This window comes from Crocuta crocuta, unplaced genomic scaffold, assembly GCF_008692635.1.
Source record: "Crocuta crocuta isolate KB4526 unplaced genomic scaffold, BGI_CrCroc_1.0 scaffold179, whole genome shotgun sequence".
NCBI lineage: Eukaryota > Metazoa > Chordata > Mammalia > Carnivora > Hyaenidae > Crocuta > Crocuta crocuta.
Window position 1 is genome coordinate 18,073,634 of NW_027551568.1, and position 20,346 is coordinate 18,093,979.

General features: G+C 38.9%; 1 long non-coding RNA gene across 1 annotated transcript in view; it reads left to right on the forward strand.

Annotated features, from left to right (window-relative positions):
* LOC144220333 (uncharacterized) overlaps nt 1-20,346 on the forward strand; it is a 97,705-nt gene that overhangs the window by 25,828 nt on the left and 51,531 nt on the right. The window contains exon 3 of the long non-coding RNA XR_013331699.1: nt 9,995-10,079. This is a non-coding gene — a long non-coding RNA (uncharacterized LOC144220333). The remainder of the gene's footprint in view (nt 1-9,994; nt 10,080-20,346) is intronic.

Genomic DNA, 20,346 nt, shown 5'->3' on the forward strand with positions numbered 1-20,346 from the left:
CACTGTTAGTTCAGAGCCCAATGTGGGGCTTGAACTCATGAACCATGAGATCATGACCTGAGCTGAAACCAAGAGTTGGATGCTTAACTGACTGAGCCACTCAGGCACCCTGTATAATGCACTAGTTTTGATGATAGCATGAAATAGGCAGCAAAAAAAGCACTGGAGGTAGGGATTTATAAAGAGCATCTGAAAGCAGAAAGGGTAGAGAAAGTAATCATGTCCACTTGGATTCTGTCAGAGGCATCACCTTGCAGACTTGAATAAGGGTGAGAGCAGGTAGCAGTTAGGACTCTATTGGCCTATCCTTTTTAAAGTTAACTATCAATTTTTGGGGTTCCTGGATGGCTCAGTTGATTCAGCATCAACTGACTCAGGTCATGATCCCAAGGGCGTGGGACTGTGCCCTGCCTTGGGCACTGTGGGGAGCATGAAGCCTGTTTGGGATTCTCTCTCTCCCTCTCTTACTTGTGCTCTCTCTGTTAGAAAAATCAATTTTCTACATAAAGTTTTCAAGTGACACTTTTTGTAAACTATTTTTAATAAAAATAATTATAAAAATGAATTATTCACCTCTTTGACTTCCTCAGAAGAGTGTATATAGATATAATTTAAACTTTTCTCTGTGATTCAGGCTACCAATTCCAAGAGAATAGGATATTCTATCTCTAAGAGATAAGATATTCTCCATCTGGTGTTTGTTTTCCTTGGATTCCTTCTACCTCACCATCAGGCATCAGCTTCCTCTTTTTTGCATCTGTCTTGGGCAGTGTCTGCTCTCCTTCTATTTTTTCTGCTTCTGATCTGGTACACTGGAAAGAATAAATGGCTGTGCTTGTTGACATTTTCTGTTAAACACTGTCAATAGTGAAAAAGAGTAAAAAAGAATGGGGCGTACAGTTGGGACAAAGAGACAGTTACTGTGCATGGTCCTCAATGTCTTTGGCTCCTCCAGATTCAAGCCTGTGGTTGAAGGTTGAGATCCCATAAGACTGTGGCTAGAGAAGAGAGATATTGAACTGGGTCAATACTAATATTTTTTTTAACTGGGGACATTGCTTCTCCTATAGCTGTTTTGGATATGGGAAGGGCAATCACACCAAGGATAACATATAGGGCATAGGGGAAAAAAACAAAACACAGCAAAATCTGGAATAAACAGGCACACCAGATTTCAAATATACCTTTGCTACTTTCAAGCTGTGTGATCTTACACAAGTCACTCATCTTCCCTAAGCCTCAGTTTCCTCATTTGTAATATGACCTTAGACAAGTCACTCATCTTCCCTAAGCCTCAGTTTCCTCAGCTTCATAGGAACATCAGAAAGATACAGGATACACAAGGACACTTTTTAAAGCTCACACCTCTTAAAATTTAGGGCACGATGTCCACTCAGCCACCAAGACAGTGCAGTGGTTCATGGCACGCACAGTGTGACATGGATGCGTTGTTTAGTGTGGTGAACCTTAGTTTCCTTTTCTGTAAAATGGGGGTTGAAATAGAAACTATTGGAGTTGAGGTGAGGATTAGTTGAGTTAATATGCATAAAATGTAAATAAACCTTTCATATTATTTCTACTTCTTCATTGTCTCAAAAGCAATATGAAGTGGCACTTTGGATCCTCCAACTGAAGCAACAGAGTCCACAGCAACTGGTGCATGTTCTTTTCAGTTTCCTTTTGTGTCTACTTACAGGTTCCTCACCATGTTTCAGAGATTCAGAGTCAGAGTCAACCTGCTATTATGACTTAAGGGTAGGAAGAAGTGGTCAATCAATTTGTAATTTGCATATTTTCAAATCCGCATTTTCCTGGGAATTGAATCTAATGTTACCTAATGTCTAATGTATTTTCACACACTTGTGAATGTCGTGGTTTAAGAAGACTCATTTTAGTGGCCCCTTGCAGACTTGAAATAGCCAGGAATCAGGTAACCCCGTGTAGAATGCTAGTCTGGGGGCAAGTGGAAAAGTGAATTGCTGAGCACAAGACAGTTAACTCTGCCTCTGGTGCTTCAAGGAAGAGGGAAGATGGGCCCTAAAGGGTGGTTTCCAAGGCCGTCCACTCTGTGTTATCTGCCAGACTGATATTTCCATGATCCTGCTTTCATCTTGTTAGTCCTTCACTTAAGGGCTTAAGTTTAATGGTTTCTGTCTTCTCATTAAGGGAGTCCACATTTCGACCCCTCTCCAGCCTGATCTCCCAGTGTCTGACACATGTTCCCTTCCACTCCAGGAAGCCACGCCTCAAGAGCACATCACTGTTCTGGGAACTCTTGGGTCTATGCTTTTGCTGCAGTTGTTTGCTGTGGCTTGGAGTACCTGCATTGCACTATTTATGCACAAACTATTGTTCAGGATCCATCTTCAATTATTCCTTCCCCAGTGTATTCATTCATCACATATTACTGAGAGTCAGTTACATACCGGACACAAGTCTGGGTTAACAGAAACACTAGTCAGTGAGGGCCCTTCATAAAGTTTACCTTCTGGTGTAGAACACAGACATAAATAGCAGACACTGATCAAAACTCAACAATTGTTGACATGGATGTGGAGAAATTGGAACCCTTGGACACTTTTGGTGGAAATTCAAAATGGTACAACTGCTATAGAAAGCATTATGGAGGTCCTTCAAAAAATTAAAAATAGTGATTGAAATCAGGGTCTCATAAAGGTATTAGCACTCCTTTGTTCACTACAATGCTATTTACAATAGCCATGATGTGGTAATAACCTTAGTGTCCATCAATAGATGAACAGATAAAGGGAATGTGATGTATACATAGAATATACTTTTCAGCTTTAGAAAAAGAAAGAATTCTACAATATGTAACAACATGGATGAATCCAAAGACAGGTTCAAAGTGAATAAGTCATAGAAAGACAGATTCTGCATGATTCTCCTTATATGAGATACTGAAAATAATCAAATCCATAGAATAAAAAGTGGAATGGTGGTCTCCAGAGTTGAGGGAGAAGGAGAAATGAGTTACAGATCAATGATCATAAAGTTTTGGTCAAGGAGGATGAATAAACTCTAGCAATCTGCAGTACAACATTGTAGTATAATTAACAATATTATACATTCATCAATACTGTACAATTAGCAATGAAGAGGGTAGATCTCATGCTAAGTGTACTTATAATGGGGCACCTGGGTGGCTCAGTTGGTTAAGCGCCCGACTTTGGCTCAGGTCATGATCTCACAGTTTGTGGGTTCGAACCCCGCATTGGGCTCTGTGCTGACAGCTCAGAGCCTGGAGCCTGTTTCAGATTCTGTATCTCCCCCTCTCTCTGACCCTCCCCTGCTTACACTGTCTTTCTCTCTCTCAGAAACAAATAAAACATTAAAAAAATTAAAAAGTGTACTTATCATAATAAAATAAAATTTCAAAATAACAAACAGATGATATAATAGCAAATTGTGATAACTGCTGTGAAGTGTTAGGTTTTCTATAAAATATTAATTTGGGGTCAGATGGGCATGAAAAATTATATAAAAGACATGTTAATTTTGAGAAACCTATGAGGCCTTCAAGTGAAGATATAATGATATCCCAGAGAAAATGAAAAGAAAAAATATTGGAAATATGAAAAAGAATGTCAAAATGCAGAGATTCACCTTTAAAATATGTGGTACCTAAGGCACCATTTTATCAGACATATGGAAATGTAAAAATCACAAATAATTCAGTAAGATAGAAATTACAACAAAGACCGGCTATAGGTAACTTTATGAGATTCAGTGCCAAGTACACATTAAGTCCTCTCTTCCAACCGTATTTCCATGAAACTCCACACCCTTAACCCAGTTTCCTATGTGTTCCTTATCCACCAGCCCTGTCCAACAATAATCCTTGAACTTCAAGTGCATCACAGTCATCTGGAGAACTTGTTAATAACACAGACTCCGGGCCCACTCTAGAAGTACTCTGGGGCTGGGGAAAGATAGTTGTACTTTAAAAAGCTTCTCAGGAGATTCTGATTAGTGAATTTGCCAAATCATTCAGTCATTCATTCAACAAATATATTTTTTTGATCCTTTAATATGTACCAGGCACTAGAATCTTATAATAAACAGAGGATACAAAACTCCCTGCTTTAATTTAGGTGTCCAATAGATGGATGAACAGTTAGAAAGATGTGGTATATATACACAATGGACTATTATTCGGCCATAAACAAGAATGAGATCTTGCAATTTGTGACAGCATGGGCAGAACTAGAGGGTATTATGCTACATGAAATAAGTCAGAGAAAGACAAATATAATCTGATCTCACTTATATGTGCAATCTAAGAAGCAAAGCAAATGAACAAACAAATAAGTGAAAAACAGTGTCTTAAAGAGAGAGAACAAAGTGGTGGTTGTCAGAGCGGGGGTGGGGTGGGTGATGATCAAAACAGGTGAAGGAAATTAAGAGGTACAAACTTTAGGTGAGAAATAAATAAGTCACAGAATGAAAAATACAACATAGGGAATATAAATAATATTGTAATAACTTTGTATGGTGACAGATGGTGATTATGCTTGTGGTAAGCACCGTGTCATGTCTATCATTGTCAAATCACCATATTCTCTACCTGAAACCTGCAATTCAATTAAAAAAAAAAGAGGGAGGCACCTGGGTGGCTCAGTTTGTTAAATGTATGACTCTTGGTTCTGGCTCAGGTCATGATCTTGCCATCTTGAGATGGAGTCCCACCTGCGCCTCTGAGCTGGGTATGGAGTCTGCTTAGGATTATCTTTCTTTCTCCCTCTGCTCCCCCCTCCCCCGCCGCATGCAAGCTCTCTCACTCTCTGTCTCTCTCTCTCAAAGGAAAAGAGGAAGGATCTGGTCCAATATGGGATCCTAGGAAGACCCTGAACTTACCGCCTCCAGGCAACATACCAAATTATACCTATTTATAGAATAATTCCTCCTGAAAAAGAACTGAGGGCCCTGGGAATAAGTTCTGTATGACGAAAGGCAGAGACACCAGTGAAAGAGAACTGCAGGAGAGAGAGAGACACACACACAGTATGGAAGGCAGGCTGCGAAGGGCAGTGGGGAAGATGGTACTAAGGGTCAGGGACAGATCCCTCTGGCCTTGGGTGCAGAAACATGGCTTGGGTTTAAAAGCACAGCTAGCATGTAAAAGAGTCCCCACTAGACCTCCACTAAATGGAGCTGCCAGGAAGCTCACCAGGTCAGAGGGATGAGAGAACTACAAATCTGCATTCCCCTCCCCTTACAAAGGTAGACTACAAGCCATATCAGGCTTGTAGAAGCCCCCACCAGCCCTGGTGCACTGAGGCACAGGGTAAAAAGAAAAGAAAGCAAAAACTCTTCACTTTCACAAGGTTTACTCTTCGGATGGAGGTGGTGGAGGAAGCGACAGATAATAACAAATATTTAAATACAAAAATAATATAAACTGTAGGTGTGATTGCCTCACACTCAGGTTTGCTCGCATTAAACAGTATTTTGCTCTCCATGGGTCTGTCCTGAGCCAGAATTTTATATTTTCATGTAACAAGTATAAAATTCATTGTCACAATATTCTATAAATGCAAGACATTTTTATTTCTCTAAAACTGAAATAAAGTTAGTTCTCAAGGCCTTATTTCTCCTATTGACTGAAAGCTGAAATTTGTCAATTCATAGTCAATCTGGGAGCTTCCATTTTAGATGAAGTCTCTAAGTTAGGATTCTCCTCTCCTTCGTGTCTCTCTCTAAGCTCCATAGGAGGATTTACCTATTATTCTTGCAGAAAAAGCCGGTAATTTGGTGTTGGCTGCATCTGGCATTGGTCCACTGCTAGTGAATTTTGTCTCTGTTCCCTTCGATAGGGCCATGCTAGGTGAGGAGCTCACTGTCTCCCCCTGCTAGCTGGGCTCCAGCTCTGGCTGACACTGTTCCTTCTCCAACATGCAGTAAAAATCCCTTAGAATTTCATCTGGCACCAGGCTTCCCAAGTCTGTCCTCGCACCCTTACGAAAGACGCACCGAATCTCAATTTCGACCATTATCTTTGCCACTCTGGACATTTGGGAACTTTTGTTAAATCCCTCCCTTGGGGAAAGTATTCTTATTAAAAAAGTAGGGAAGTGATAATTTTTAAAGAACAATTTTAAAAAATGTAACGTTTATTTATTTTGAGACAGAGAGAGACAGAGCACGAGCTGAGGAGGGGCAGAGAGAGAGAGGGAGACACAGAACAGGCTTCAGGCTCTGAGCTGTCAGTACAGAGCCCGATGTAGGGCTCAAACCCACAGACTGCAAGATCATGACCCAAGCCAAAGTTGGACGCTTAACTGACTGAGCCACCCAGGCACTTCTAAAGAATAAGTTTTAAAGAATATCTTAACAAACTATCTGCATCAGATATATTGATACTTGGTATATTCTCTGAGATATTTCAAAAAGGAAGGTCTCCTTAATGAGGAAAGCTCCCGCAAGCTTGGTGCTGTAACTAAGACAGTGATACTATGTGATCATCTTCAAGGTAATTAATACCTCCCAATGCCGTTGGAGGGAGTCTAGATTGAAACCTTATTTTATTTTGCAGATATGAATAATTTTCAGACATTGTTCAAGAGAGAAAAATAAATTAGTGTTATGTTATTGTGATCTATCAATAGATATAGATTATATGCCAATATAAATGAGCAAAATTATATTTGATATTTTTCCTCAGATAAATATGGCTAATGAATAGTGTTTAATAGGAAAGACAATTGGATTTAGATATATGTTATATCAAATTACTTAAAAATGGACAGGCTAATTTTTTCCCTCATTGGATTGATTCTTTATTTGAGCTGAAAGTTTTGGAAAGGTTTATATGCATAAGCAGTTGCCTGAGTTGAAAGTTTGCCTGTGAGAAGTTGAAATTCAAGTGTGTATTTTTGAAGGCACCTCGTAAAATAAAGTAATACTAGTCATTGGCCACCTAGTTTAGTGGTTTTTAAAATAGTGTCTGTGGAAACTTTTGGGTTTCTGACTCTTTCAAGAGCACAATGAAGTCAAAATTATTTTCATATTAATAGTAACATTATTTACTTTTTTTTACTCCTACTTTCTCATAATGGTTGCAGAGTTTTCTAGAAGCCACATGAAATGCGATGATGTCATTGCTTTGGTGGTTAAAGGAATGCACACATATCTTCTAGTGTTTAAAAGTTTCTGCTTTAATTTCTAATACAGTAAATATTGATAGATATAATGCACATAAACAAAATGTTTTTGGAATTCTCATTAATTTTTTAAAGCTTAAAGGGGTTCTGAGATTAAAACGTTTGAGAAATGATGACCTAATTCACTGAGTTGACACATATCTTCTCCCCTTAAATTAATGGTGATCATATATTTTCTGTGGAGCTGGTTATCTCAGGGCTTCTTCTTGTTATTATTTGCTGTCTTTTCTTTTTTCCCTTTTCCATGCCTCTTCTGGACTTCATTGTTTTTCCCCAGCTTTTCTCCTGTTGATTGGAGCTTCCAAATACAAAGTAACAGTGGGATCTGAGGAAGAAAATATATTAGTTAAAAGGAATTTTTGAAGATGCTAATTTGTTAAAACAGAGGTTTTGGTTAAGATCTATAGTGGTACAGATCAGGTAATAAAGTGAGATATGAGACTAAACAAATACTGAACTACTTACAGTAGGGAAGCACTGTGTTATAGTCCCATGCAACCCTCAAGGGTGAGAGGTAGGGTTACTTTACCCTTCACCTCCACTCAAGAGAGGGAAGTTTAATTGGAATACAGTGAGCCTAATGTAGAGACTCTTGCATTTTGAAGAGGATTTAATTAATGACTTGATCTAAGAAATCTGGAAGACCTGATATGGATTAACCACTGCTATTTTGGTGAATGAATTAATTTAAAGTTCCATATATTTCTTTTGTCTTGGAATTTTCAAATAAAATCATGGAATCTATAATTTGATGAGTTTGAGGAAGGCTGAGTGGGCCTGTCTCTTCAGTTTTATTTACTTTAAGTTAATACCATAAAGTCCCCCAATAGTGTCCAAAATATTAGTTTACTAATATTTACTAATGTATACTTATATTTACTGAATGAATGCCTTGAATAGCAGTAGAGATTTTTGGTCAAGTTATAATTCTTGTTCCATTTTTATTTTTCTGATCACCATATTAACTCTTGATATTAGAAATCCTTATACTAGGAAGCATCTACTAGATTTGGCCATGGTTTAGAAAAATTAGTGAAAATCAATCACTTTCCTTGGCAATATCATGATGATAACTTGACTATATTGGAGGTATTTCATCTCATCTTTTTGAAGGATTTGAAGATTTCTTTGATAGACATTATTTTAACCAATCAGCAAATATTTATTATCTATTCTTTTAGGTGATATTTTTTCCCTTTGGGTGCTATGAGAATGACATATATATAAATTTATATATGATTTATATAGAAATCATGCAGGGTATTATAAGCCAACAGGTGTTATATAAGAGCTTACGAGAGAAGGGAGGGACACAAGCATGAGCTGATGTAAAAGGTGAAGATGAAATCACATGGAGCTCATTCTGGAACACTGAGAAAACCAATTTAGGAATATGAATATATAGGTGAGAAGACTTGTGAATAATAAAATTGGAGAGGAGTTTCAAGCCAAAATAAATTATCTTCCCCGCTATAACTATGAATATGATAGGACACCTTAGAAGTTACTCTGAAGGAATATTTTGAATCTTCCTGGACATCCCTCCTTTTTAGTAATATATCAGTCACCATGAACAGTCTTTGAAATGATCAATCAGGATTTTCCATGTACTCGTGACTTTTCTGAGAAACATGTTTACAAAATAACATTTCACAGATTATGGACCATACTGCAGGACTGGTAAAATTTCATGGGATGCTCATTTTCGTCCAACCATTATAAAGTAATAATTCAGCTTTAGAATTCATCAGAATTGTTTATTAGTGCCACAGATATTAATATCTGCTCCCATGGCATCCCATCCACCATTAAATCATGCATGAGGAGAAGGATGAAGAAATTTTTCATTTTTAAAGTCAACTTTTAGCTCTTTAAATTCACATTTTCCATTTCATTAAAAAAATCAAAAACAATGACTCTAACATGGTCACAACTGCAAGAAAATGATGCTCTTATGCCTACCTGAGAGGTAGATTTGAGGTGTGTACTTCCCTAATTCTTGGTATTGCAAGGTCAAGCACTATTGTTTTTCCTAATTTTCCTGCTGAAAATTAATTCCACTTGTCTTATCTTATGAAGAAGATGAATTTTGCCTCTAGTTTTGCTCTCCCTCAACTTATTCTCTATTCTTACAGCAAGATGGTCTTTCCCAAATCTGGTGCCAAAGTGGATATATATGCTACCTCCTGTTTAAAATCTTTCCATAATTCTTCATTCTTTTCAGAATGGAGATTAGATTGATCACGGCAAACAAGATCACCTCAGCAGCCTTCAGATCTCTGCTAAGTTTTACATCTTTAAGGAATATTTCTCTTTTTGGCTAAGACAATTTCATGGCATGATGCATTTTTCACAGTTTTAGCACAGATCACAATTGTAAATTTACAAGTGGTGCCATGATTGATAAATAAAGAGATAAAATAGATAAAATATCAGCTGCTTGTAATAGATTGTAATCTAGGAGGCAAGTGCTTTGGAAACCTGTTGTATTCTCAGTCACTGGCACAGAATCTTACAAATAAGAATTCAACACATAGTTGTTGATATGGTTGATGATGTTGCATGAAAGAATAGATGGACCGATGACCTGTACAGAAAATATAGCCAACCCCTATTATGCTTACGGGATCATAGCGTGTTTAGGAATAAGTACCTCTGAAATCTTATGTTCTAGATCTCTCACTATTTAGATAGAATTTGAGGCCTAGAAACGAAATGACTTGTCCAATATCACACAGTTGATCATTATAACAGAGCTGGACTTAGAATCTAGGTCTTCACTACTACTCTGAACTCTTTTTGTTATGTTGCAGCTCCTCTCAGCCTCATTCCAGAAGGGCAAGCAGAAGGCCAGAATCACAGTGAATTAGTGCAGGAGTTAGGTGGCTTCAGTATTGGGTAAGTGTCTCCAACCTCCTCTACACTCAGGGGTCATTGAGTGTCAGGGTCTGTAAAGTTGTATTTGATTTAATTCCTTGATCATTGCATAGATTTTTTTACCCCATGCTTTCCTAGGCTAGCCATTTTTAATGGACATATCATGGTCATAGAAGAACTTAGAAATTGAATCTGAATGGAAGAGAGAAATATCCCTACTTCTGGTGAGAATGCTCAACATTCAATTCCAGTGATGATAATCCAAGATCAACCTGTTCACAGAACAATAGTCACATATGATAACTTGGGGCAATTAATCCACAGTTTCAGCTTCAGCTCATCCATCTCTAAAGCTACAAAAGATGTTCTTAATTCTAAAATGCTTTGATTCTATAAATGTATCAAGGAATTATTCTCTTCCTTGTCACTGTGTTTTTAATTTTTTTAACTTTCCCTTTTTTGGTCAATTTCCATAAATTTGTTGCCTCTTAATTATAGCAGTAAAGCTCAGTATGGACCAAACACCACTCAATAAGTCCCCCATTCATCATAATGTCCCATTACAGAGTAGGTCAGATCACCTAATATCTTCACTCCCTTGGGTAGCTTGGGGTTACCCCTAGGCAGTCAGGTAGAGTAGCAGGTTGGCCATTTAATCTTCCCCCATTCTCAGTTTCACTCCCTTTCTTGTGAACACAAAGGAACTTTAAGTGCTCTGTCCGCGGCATTGAAATGCCAACCTTAGTTGGTACTTTGAAAACTCAAAGCCTTTTACAAGATGAATAGCAAACTGTGGATGACAGCTCCTGTGGAGCCATTATTGAATTGCAGCCCTGATGACTGCATTACTTTGGATTTAGATAAAAGACTCCATACAAGACAAATGGTAGGAGGACATCAAACAAGACTGTGTCCATACAGTGACAGAAGCAATCCAATTGAAGAAGCTGTTGATTTCCCCAAGGCTACATACTATTTCTTCCTGAGTAATTTATATTAAGGAACTAAAGATTGTATATTCATTTTCTATTTATACTTTTCTCTAAAAATATGAATGTCCAGTTGTCAAATCCAAGTCTTAACTTCTGCTCTTGCCTGGAAGAGGAATATCAATATGGGAACATGTTAATTATTTTGTATTGTGTTTTATTTAACCACAATAGCAGTGTGTGTAAAGGTTATAGACTGAGAGTTACAATCTATAATGATCAGATAAAAAGATTAGTCAGCAAATCGATAGTTCCCTGTACCAACAGGAAGCTCGGTATATTCAAGGCAACAATGAGTACAAAGGGTACAGATAAACATCGGGCACCTTTATTTAGATGAAAACTAATTCTAGAGAACTTCCACTAACTCATTAATTATGTACCAACCTTCAGGAGGCTGAACTGGGTGAAGTATCATTAGCGGCTCTTGGAATGTGTTGGAAATGCTTCTGGCTGTAGACAAACTGTGTTAAATGAGAGCCTTTCTTTCTGTTGGGCTGGCAGATGTTCACACAGACCCAGTTCCTCAAAATGGAAAGGGTTTCGTGTGTAGCACTTGCATCAATTTTTTTTTGTATCCTCAATCTTGGGAATAGGAGTGTAGCATGCAGCACACTTTAGTTTCAGAAGTATCATCAATATTGTTTAAAGAATGGATTTAAATGTTAATCTATTTAATAGGGAGATAGCACCCTTCATAGAAGCTTTATCCCAAAACAGCTCTCTATGTTGACATATATTTTTTAAATGTAATTTTATGCTTTTGTGATGTCACTGCTCTCATGAAATTCCATACTAAGCATTTCCTTTGCTCTTCTTGCTTTATTTGGCATGGACTAGCTCCCACTTTTTCCTATGCAAAAGCTAATCCAATGAAAAGGGGATTTGGATTTGCTGAATTATGAACTTTGAATAGAATCTTTGGAGTATAGTGGGGAGAATTGTTTAAATTAAGATCTCTTCTGGAATTACATGCAAGTTCATTTATTTGCATAACCATGTCTTTTGAAGGGGGACTCTCTCTTAGCATCTTTGCCTTTGAGTATTTTCCAAAATCAGACTTGCTCTCTTCTGGACAATTGTTCAATTATCCAAGAATTCATCTAAATGAAAGCAAAATGTCATTTGTTTGGAACAGAGTCACATAAAAGAACAAGTTTCAATAAGCTCAAAGCTCTTAAAAATAGCTTCAAGAGTGTCTAATAGGTAATTCCCACTTGACACCAGTAATTAATATCAAAGAAAGGGAGAAATAAGGGGAAGGAAAAAACCTGAAGAAAACTGACATACCTATAAGTAAAAGCAGTTTGGTTCTCTTGAAGCCATCCTCAGATATTACTTTGCATGACTGCTTTAAGAGTTTTTTCACATTTGCATGTTTTTGTGTATTAAAATAAGTATGTATTGATTTACTGCTTCTGGATCAGATTATACACGCTTAGATGTGCTCCTGCAACTCTCTCCTACTGAATTTCATATAAAACACAGCCTATGTTAGGTTTCTTAGATACAAAACTCCAGAAGTGTGTGTGTGTGTGTGCGCGCGCGCGCGCGCGCTCATGCGCACCTATGGGTGTGTGTGGTGTCAGTTTCTGTGGACTTCTTGTAAATAAACCTCGCTATTGCTCCCTGTCAAAACCAAAATTGTGCCGCCTTTCCTGTTGCCTTTTGGATGTCGACTTGCCAACAGCTTCTGTTCACTGAGCTCACCTTGGCTGTGGCTATTTGTGCAGCAATTGAACCACTGAAGAAGAGCTCTGATTAGTTTCCAGGAGAACCAATCAGCGGCCATCTGGCTGATTGCCTGAGACCTGGTGCACTGGTAATCCTATCACACCTCCAGGGTAGACTAACAGTTGTGATTGTAGTTTAATGAAACACTTTGACTTCAAATGTCTGCTTAGCTGAAGACTACAATTCCTCTGTCTCCTTCTTCCCTTACCGTGAAGACGGACGGAAGCTTCCGTTCCCCTCCTTTCCTTTCCTCTCTCGCTTTCTTCTTCCTTTTCTCTTTCCCTTCTCCCTTCTCTCAGCTCCACAGTGGCCTTTCACACTTTACAAAGTGATTTCACACTTTGCCACTGCCATGATTTCGGCCCTCGCCATTGCCTGCTTGGATTGTGGCCACAGACTTCGTATCTGCTCTTGGCTCTCCCCTGCTTCGCACCACCCTTATAATTGCTTCGCCATTGTCCACAATGCAGCCAAAATGATCTTTCTAAAACACCTATCTGATGGTAGCAGAGGCTAGAAATACTTCTGTGGCTCAAAACCACTTCCAGTATGATGATCAGAACCCTTCACTGGCCCTTACTGGCCTCCCGGACCCTGTCTCCCACACTCTCCCTGTATACCCGGGCTCGGGTCATACAGATTCCCGGGTACATCGGCGTTCTCACACTCGCCTGCTGCTACACATGCTGCCCCATGTCCATCTCCCCTCTCACATATCTCACTCCTTACCCAGCCTTCTATTTTTGGCCTGGCTAATTTTCACCTCCTTTTTAAGGCTTAGCTGAAGCGTTATTTACCTTTGAAATCTTCCACGACTAATCTCCCATGACTTGCTGTCCCTAACACCCTCACTGTACACACACCCACACACCCAGACCCAGACTGGGATTCCATAATAGCCCTACCACGACATTAACTATACTGTTGTAACAATATTAATTATATTGTATTAGAATTATTGACTTAAATATCATCTCTCCAAGAGCCAGGATTCTGAACCCTGTCATACATGGACCCATTCTCTGAATCATGCTTTTTTTTCTCACTTAAAAATTTCTTTTTTTTTTTTTTAAAGTAATCTCTACACTCAACATGGGGCTTCAGCTTGCAGCCTCTAGATCAAGAGTCGCATGCTCTACCGAATGGGACAGCCAGGCACGCCCATGTTTTTAAACACATAAGACAAAATACATATGAATACAAAGAAAATAAATTATAATGTCAGTTACCAAAATATTAAAATATATTATAATATAATATTAAATATAGATATGTTTTTTAAAGCCTCAGCTAAGAAATTCAAGCAGCAAGTCCACTAATTGTTGTCATTGAGAAGTAGTGGTGAGTGAAAACAGTTTGTCAGCATACCTTCCATCACTGTGATATGATACCTATAGTTTCTAATTATGTCAACTATCATGGTTTGTTGTATACATTGATAAATTTTAAAAGTGCCAAGTTTCAGTTAGAGGTAAATGAAAATAAGGGTATAATTATTGCTTCAAACCAAGTTCATGGAGAACCTGAATTCTAGAATCTTTGAGGTTTAGGTCATAAGATCTTTGAGGCTTTCATTTTAATATACCCATGCCTTGTATAGGATTAGAACACAGTAAGCACTTAAAATGTTTATTGGCCAAATTAATGAGGGAAGAAATAGTTTAGTATTTCATCTAACTTAAACTCCATCCCTGCCCCCTTGTGAGTTAGGCTTTATTATTCTGATCACATATTAAGACATTGAAATTCAGAAAGGTTAAGAACATCTTTTCTAGTTCACAGGGCTTTAAAATGTCTATCTACCATAAGGTTGCCTCCCAGAATATTGTGTGCAACCTTTCCCAATAATCAAGAGAAAGAGACTAAGTATGGGAAAGTGATGCTCTCTCTCAGTTTCTACAAGGAGGAGTAAGGTTACCTTTGGTCACCACTATATTAATGTTCTATCAATATTGGCCAGCGTGCTAGTTGGCGTTCATCTGGACTTTACGAGAAAGGCTGGGAACTTGGAGATAATGATCGTGTCGTCCAGAAGAGTTTGTCTCACCGAGAGGAATGCTTACTCGGACTCAGCAACACTCCAAGAACAGAAGGAATAAGGATGGAAATGCCACTTCCTCAGCAGCTTGCTCAGGGAGCAGCAGTTGTATAGACTCGGCTTTTTGTTTCATTTGCTCCCTTTGAGTGGAAGAATAAAAGAAAATGACTAAAGCTAGGACAAGCCTTTTCACATCTCGGGATTTGAGTGAAGGAAGGTTTGGGGCACTGTGTTCTGCCCTGTGCATTGAAATGCTCAGACCATTCTGTGGCACAATGACTCCCTTTCAGGAAGGTAGCTGTTATTGTGTCTTTCTGTTGTTCTGTTTCTTTCTGTCCCTTTGCCTGCTTTAGTTTCTCCCAGTATCTAGTCTACAAAGAAACCACTCACTAGCAGTGCCTGGGCAGGCTTCTTAAGGAAAGGAGAGAGCCCTCCCTCTCCACTCCCAACACACACACACACACACACACACACAGAAGGAGAAAGAAAGGGAGGCAGTGTCAGCCTTGGGACCTATATGCTATGTTGATCTGATAATACAAAGCCACTTTAAATACTCCAATCCCTTGTTTCCCTTGGCAGTGAGAAATCAAACCAAACTGGAAATAACTTACATTGTCAAGCTTTGGGAAGTTGCTATAAGGATAGTTAAGTTCTTGACATCTGAAATGTCTGGCTTAGGTTTTTCTTGATCTTTTATTTGTGTATTTGATGAATATCTGTGTATTAGATGAATCAAACTATGCATATCAGGAATCACACAATGATTCCTGGGAGCTCCAGAAATAAGATGTGCTGTATACTATTATTTCTATTAGGCAGTGAGAACCTACATAAATAAGATACGTTAGACTGGACACGAATTTAACTGTGAGGCCATACGATAATCCTTCTTAGTATCTTCCTGTACTATTACATTAAAAATACTTTAAATAATTTTTCTACTTTATTACTCAAAGAGTAGTGACCACATTTGTTTGTTTTGTTTTGTTTTTAAGATTTTTAAAAAACATTTATTTATTTTAGAGAGATAGAGTTGGGAAGGGGCAGAAAGAGGCGGGGGGGACAGAGGATCTGGAGTGGGCTCCATGCTGACAGCAGAGAGCCTAATGCCGGGCTCGAACTCACAAGCTATGAGATCATGACCTGAGCCAAAGTTAGAACTGACTGAGCCACCCAAGGATCTTTCTTCATTTTTAACTTCAAGGTATCTCACTGTAACTCATGGGTATCTTTGTTGCTCAGGAATCATGGAACTATAGACTAAAAGACAGATAAAGTTATGATGCTAGAGAATACTATGGAAATTGTTTTTTCTTCTCCCAGAGAAGGAATTGTGTTGGGGGAAGAGAACACATGAAGTCAGACAGCTCTGAGCATAAATCACAAGGGTGGAACTTAAAATCTGTGTGTCCTTCAATAAATTGTTTAACTTCTTTCATCTACTACGCTCTTTCAAAAAATTAAGATGGTACAATTTTGCAGCCTTTTTAACATGGTTGTTTTGAGAATTAAATGGAATAACGTCTGTAATATGCTTAACCCTGTGTCTGATAAGCAATTAAAAAATCTAATAAATATAGAGTAGCTGGTATGACCCCAGTCCTGTTGTAAACTTGTCTCATTGTGATCTGTCTTCCAAATGGTATGGACAGAAAGGATTATTTAATATTAAGTACAACTAACATTGTCTACACTAAGTGTATTTAAATTTTTTTAAGTTTATTTATTTTGAGAGAGACAGAGACAGTGCGAGAGGCAGAGAAGCAGAGAGAGAGGGTGAGAGAGAATCCCAAGCAGGCTCTATGTTGTCAGCACAGGGTTTGAACTCACAAAACTGTGAAATCATGATCTGAACTGAAACCAAGAGTCAGACGCTTAACCAATGAGCTAGGCACCCTTACACTAAATGCATATAAATACATCATTACCTTTAAGTCTCACAAATTCCAAGAGATAAGTACCAGTATCTTTCTCATTTTACAAACTGAATGGCTGAATCCTGGACAGGTTGTGACCTACCGAAGGTCCAAGGTAATACACAATAGGATAAGAACACAAATTGTCTTCAGGATTCCACTTAGTTGGTTTTCATTAACTGAAATTTTACCTTTGATACAATTGAATCTCTGATAAATAGAATCACTTTTCTCTTTCTTGTAGTCACTTGTGTGGTCCATTAAAGGGTGCATACCTTTGGTGTGCAGAATAGCTATTTGGAAAGCTTATTAAAACATAGATTCCTCTCCCCTCCCCCCTTCCTGGACCCAAAAAATCCTGATTCAAGAGATCCCGGATAGGGCAGAGAATCTGCATTCCTAAGAAGCTCTGAAGGGATGGTGAGGCTGCTCGTTTAGGGACCATATTTTCCAATGCTTCCGCTGATTTCACCAACAATGGCTGTCTAGAGATATTTGTCACAATCAAATAATCCATTTGTGGGAGAAATGTCACAGATATACTGTATCATATATATGTATTTTTTACTTTTTGTGTATTATGATGGCTTCCATCTTAAACTTTTCTGGCTAGAGAGAGACTGGCCCCCTACCCCTCCTAGCCAGTTCTTAGAGATAGCAAAGGACTCTGCTGGCAGCATGCCTTTGATATGCAGACTAACCAGTCCAGATATAGAAACTTCTCTATCTGGCCATTAAACCCTGGAAAGCAATATTCCTCTGCTGAATCATCCCAGAGTCAGATATCGGGACACTTCTATAAAGCCCCCTGAAATTATTCAAACTAGCCAATCCTAACTTGTTATTCTGCCTTGCTTGGCAATAAAAGCGCCAATTAAGCTCTTGGCCTAAGCTTTGCTCTTGTTCCCGTCCTCTGCCACCTGCCCCAGACCTGGCAGGTCCCTTGTGACTTGGTGTGACATGTGGAGATCCCCTTGCTAGGACCTGTGACTCTAATAAACTTATTTCCCTCTGTCCTCTCTGTGGCTGCACCTAATAGGCCATCAACTAAAAGCACACAGGTTCCTGTGTAAGGTTTCCTTCGGGCAACAAGGGCAAATGAATTGTCCTTAGTCAGGCATTTTTGGCAATCATTCTGTCCTGCTCCTAATCAGGAATGGATAGAATAATGGCATTAGGGACACCGGCGATCAAGGCCTACCTTGCAAATTTCAGGCCCTGTTTTGGCACATAGCGCTTTGCATTGTCTTCTGACAGCAATTTCAACCTCCTGATGCCCAGCCCGTGCCTCTCTCTCGTTAAACCTCTGTGAGTAGTCCTGCTGCAGCCATGAATCATACACTGAGGGCTTCACACAGCCTGGGTTTATGGAGCTGCATTACAGGAGACTATATCTCAGATGGCCCCAGTGCAGCCAAAACAATCTGTCACTTTTAATTCTTCCTGTCACCTCATTAAGTATATGGCAACGTTGACAATAAAACACATTTTCACACAAACACGCAACACTCATGCCACCCCAAAATGCAACATTTCCCCCTCTTGTATTCAGATGCGGTTGTAAATATCTAGTCATTGAAAGATTCACTGAGCAAACATATGTGCCGGGGTACTGTATATAACTGACAGAGGCAAAGAACAGTCTCCGTGGACATATAAAGCAATTAAAAATAACTGTGCTTCAAAGCAGGCTACTATAATACAAAGGTCAGGCCCATAAATATGAACAGGATGGCAGTAATGTCTCTATCCAAATATACCCCCAAACACACAACTACAACAGGTCAGATCTCAAAGGTTAATGTTAAAAAAAATGAAAAAAAGCTTTGAAAGTATGCCATATTCCTCCCATGCCTTTTCCTTCTAGTGGTCTTTTCATCAAAGGTTAATATATGTGAAGACAGTGCAAAAATTTTATCAAGGCCAAATATGTGTCATCAGTCTCTATTTTATTCAATTCAAAATATTTAGCCTTGGACTTAGGATACAATGAAGGAGCTCTAGTAAATTTTCCGTGAAAGGAAAATGTCTCTTACTCGCCCCGTCCCCCACTCACTTACTAGGTTGCTTGTTTTTACATGAACTGCACGGAAGTTTGAATTCCACTCAAAGCTGTAGAGAAACCATTCTGAGGACCAGGATAATTTTTGCAGTAACATACTGAGTGTGATAATAAGGTTTATGCATGGTTGTAAAGAATGTGCTGACAGATGGAAAAGGAGCCACCTCGATCTGCACGGCATTCCTTTTTATATACATTAAAAAAAATTCATACTACACCTGACTCTGATTCAAACAGCAGTTCTTCCTCCTGCTGTCTTCCAGGAACAGAAATATTTTAGAGTGTATAGAAAAATTCCAACCCCCAGTGGACTGATTCGCTAAAACTTCAAGTTCTGTGCACATCAGAGTATCATAGGCTCCTGTTTTACCATTCAAGGTGTCATGTGCAATGAAAAACTTATTCCCTCCAAACATGAATCTCTATCTAGTAAGTGCCTCAGATAGTGAGCAAGTAAATGCAGCAAAGAAAAAAGATGGGAACAGACTGGCTCCCACAATGGAGAGGTGCTTCTTGTCTCTTCCTCTGGCAAGCAAAATGCCAGCTAATTTGCCAAGGATTTCCTTTTATTCAAGGAAATTAAAATATGAGTGCAGAGGTCATCTCTACCCCTTTATAATGTGATATTTGAGAGCACATTGATTGGAGGAAAAGAGCACCGTGAGGTAAATTCCTTACTCTTCACAATAGGAAGCAAGAGTGCCCAACCCATCTAGCACCACCAGCTTGATTCTCTGAGGCATGGTGCCCAGTTCTTAAGGGAGAACAACCAGCTCCCAACATCTTCTCTGTCCTCGACCTATTACTATATTCCTGGAAAAGCCCATTACATGCTAAAGTAAATGAATGAATGAATGAATGAATGAATGAATGAAATAGAAAAAGCCAAAAACCCATCACTTTCCTTTCACCCTCAACCTTTTGGTTAAATGCTTCTGTATGACACAGCTAGGGCTGTGGTTACCAAGCACCACAAATTAAGTGGTTTAAACACCAGAAGTGTCTTATCTCATCGTGCTGGAGGTCAGAAGTCCAAGACCAAGGTGTTGGCAGATTTGGTTTCTTCTGAAGGCTGTGAGGAAGGATGCATTCCAGGCCTCTCTCCTTGGCTTCCTTATATCTTTTCACGTGGCCTTCCCTCTATGTGTGTCTCCATGTCCACATGTCCCTTTTGCCATAAGGAGGTCAGTCATACTGGAGTAAGGCCTATCCTGATAACCTCATTTGGCCTAAAGTCCCTATATCCACATAAGCTCACATTCTGAGATACTGGGAGATCAGAACTTGAACATATGAATTTCGGGGAGACACAATTCAACCCATAACAGCATCTTGTACTGATACAACAACACAGAGCTTCCATTAATCTGCTGGTGTTCCCTCTTCGTCTCCTGAAAAGTGAGGACCCTCAACTTCCTGAGATTCCCAGAGCACAGCTTTCAGGGAGAAGAGTAATTTTTTTTTTCAACATTGCTACAGATGGTCCTGGATTATTCCATTTGTCCACTGTTGCATCTTACAAATTCCTAACAAGCCATGCATCTTC